This window comes from Zingiber officinale, chromosome 8A, assembly GCF_018446385.1.
Source record: "Zingiber officinale cultivar Zhangliang chromosome 8A, Zo_v1.1, whole genome shotgun sequence".
Lineage (NCBI taxonomy): Eukaryota > Viridiplantae > Streptophyta > Magnoliopsida > Zingiberales > Zingiberaceae > Zingiber > Zingiber officinale.
The window spans coordinates 52,387,152-52,390,107 of NC_056000.1; the positions used below are offsets into that span (position 1 = coordinate 52,387,152).

General features: G+C 37.4%; 1 long non-coding RNA gene across 1 annotated transcript; it reads left to right on the forward strand.

Annotated features, from left to right (window-relative positions):
* Positions 1-1,305: 1,305 nt before the first annotated feature.
* On the forward strand, positions 1,306-1,821 carry LOC122011516. The gene is made up of 3 exons (XR_006119959.1): positions 1,306-1,367; positions 1,626-1,645; positions 1,736-1,821. It is a non-coding gene; the product is annotated as an uncharacterized LOC122011516 (long non-coding RNA).
* Positions 1,822-2,956: the final 1,135 nt, after the last annotated feature.

Genomic DNA, 2,956 nt, shown 5'->3' on the forward strand with positions numbered 1-2,956 from the left:
TCAGGATCAACACACGGCTTTCTGCCTTTTCTAGTTTTCCCGCAAATCCAGCCAAACCCTCACACGAATAACCCCCGAGTCCTCAGCTTCCGGAGCATTCAGAGACGTAGGGAATGGAGATTGTTCGATCACAGAGGGAATCGACTCATGCTGCCGCCTCGACAACGTCGGCTAAACTCTCTTTCTACCGCTCCGCGCCTGCGCTCGAGGTCCGGCTGGAAGATTTTGAACTCTACGGCATAGATCGCCTCCGAGGTACCTTACAAAACCTCATCTTTTCCCATTTCTAGGATTTGTGGTTCGTTGTATACTCCCTCGAAGTCCGGCTAGAAGATTTTGAACTCTACGCCATAGATCGCCTCCGAGGTACCTTGCAAAACCTCATCTTTTCCCATTTCTAGGGTTTGTAGTTCGTTGTATACTCCCTCGAGGTCCGGATGGAAGATTTTGAACTGTACACCATAGATCTCCTCCGAGGTACCTTGCAAAACCTCATCTTTTCCCATTTCTAGGGTTCATGGTTCGTTGTATACCTCCCCTTCCTCGATCAACTTCCCTATCCTGCGTCTGTTTGGCTTTTTTGGTAACTTATATTCGATTGTTTTCATGAAGTCCTGCAGGGTATTTCAGATGGTTTGCCCCGAGGAAAAAGGCCCGAAGAGATGGAGAAATTGGTATTGCATGTGATTTTCTTTGGATCGCTCATTTTACTTTTAAATATATGTTTAATTTTGGGAAAATTAGGTAACTGAACTATAGAGGGCACATATGAGGCATCAAGATCCATCAGAGGTCATGAACAAAGACATCATTTCACACTTCGTTCTCCGTCTTGCATATTGTAGAATGTAGGTTTTGATTTTTATGGTCATGTTTTATTTTGATATCACACTATCTTTTCTGAGTGTTATCTCCTTCACCTCCTAGGGATGAATTAAGGAAATTGTTTCTTTCCATGGAGACTTCTCTTTTCCACTATCGATTCCGACTAGAAAGCCCCGAGTCATAGGTATATTCTGGATACCTTGTATGAGGTTTGGAGGTCTTATCTAATTTCATTTACCAAAATTATGTTCTATTGCTCGTAGAGGTCACTCATGTCCGAATTTCAGCTACCCTATAAGGCTATTAGTCATGCAGAATTCGGGTATGACTGCAAATTTATGCACCATATTTCTGGTCATATTACAATACTACAAATTTTTAGACATCTCTTTCTATCGAGATGCATTTTTCTCATGTTCTTTGGCCATGGTTTTATCTAGGATGTCTTTTAGTACTTATAGGAAAATATTTTTTTATTGCATTGCAGACTGTAAAGGAAAAATTGAACCAAGTTGCACGTTCTATTGGTCAACCGTTGAATGGTATGTCATTACCTATCAGATTTACATTTGTGATGCTACTAGTAACTAGTAATGGGCAAGATTGAACTTCAATAAGTCATCTTAAAACTCTTGTGATGCAATATATATTTGTCAATTTATCTTCTTATCAAATTCCAAGGAACTGATTATAAATTGTTTTGTTCTGTTTAAAAGTAACACAGATACCAGTTTCTCAATCATTTATAGCTTTTACTATTATGTCTAGTAATTTGACACATTTTTATTGTTTTTTTGCAGCTGATACACTCTTTTTTAAGGTACCATTTATCTACTTGTTTTTAGTCTAAACTCTCTTTTTTACTACAACAATGTTTCCTTAGTTTCTACTGACCTGTGTCTACATGCAGGCACCCTTTGAAGAAGTGCCAGAATTATTTGCTGGCCGCAGGGTTTTCCTACAAAAAGGTTTTGCTTATGTTGCGATGCATCAGGTCCATGTTAAATTTATCTTTATACTTTTAAACTCCACAAGATGTGATTATAACTTTATACTTAGTCGGAACTTTTTTTTAGGCTATGTCCCTTGTTGCCACTCAATTCCGAAGCAATCTCTCAAAGTGCCTTGTCTTAACCAATAGGTAATTGTTCATGTAATTGATATTCAACATTGCATTTCTTAGAATTGTCATTGCGGTCGAGGACAAATAGAGAGTATTTTTAATACATCACTGATGATAAGTTGGGTGATCCTTCAATTCACTACCAATGCTTCACAAAATGGATGTCATCAATAGATATTAACGAAACTGATGACAATGAACCACCCTGTATTCATGGAGATTGTGATGGGATTTGGGTTGACAATTAGAATTTTTAGTTTGGTAACTTTATTTATGATTTATATATATGACTATTTACTTTATTTTGGTAACTTCATGAAGCTAATGATGGTGGACTTCTTGCCACTATCATGGTTGCTGGTTTCAAAGGTATTGGTATCATAATCCACTAAATATGCACTATTGTTATTTTCTTGTGAGAAGGTCAATAATTTATCTATCAGGTGAGCTTAACTGGTTTCAACCTAGAGTGAGAATGGAGATATTTCAGCTTGATGCTTGGTATTTCAAGGAAGATCTATTGATAAACCCTACTAATTACATAGTGAAAGGGCTTAATCGTAGGTGTTGTCTACCATAAATTATTCTTCGTTGTATGCAGGTTAATTAGAATCTCAACCTCGATACTTTTTTATTTCTGTGCTATCTGTGTTCCTTGACATACACCATGGTGTTACAAATCTTTATTGGTCCTTTTTGTTCACCAATAGGTGTTAGTTTCTCTTACTAAAACGGGCAATTTAAAAGATCATCGTGATGCACTTGTAGAATTAGTTGCTTCTTCGGAATATGGAATCCTTCATTTTTTTAGTCATCACCAGTTACAGGTATTGCTTCTTGCCTAGCAGTTCGACTCTGGTGCCCAAAGAGTTCTTTGAGATTGTTCATTATATCATAAGCTGTTGGTAAATCTTGATGCTGATGTTGCAATACATTTGACATTGATGCCAAAATATAACATCGCGCCATCTCATCAGCTTTTACCCATTTCTTATGATACCCAATCTC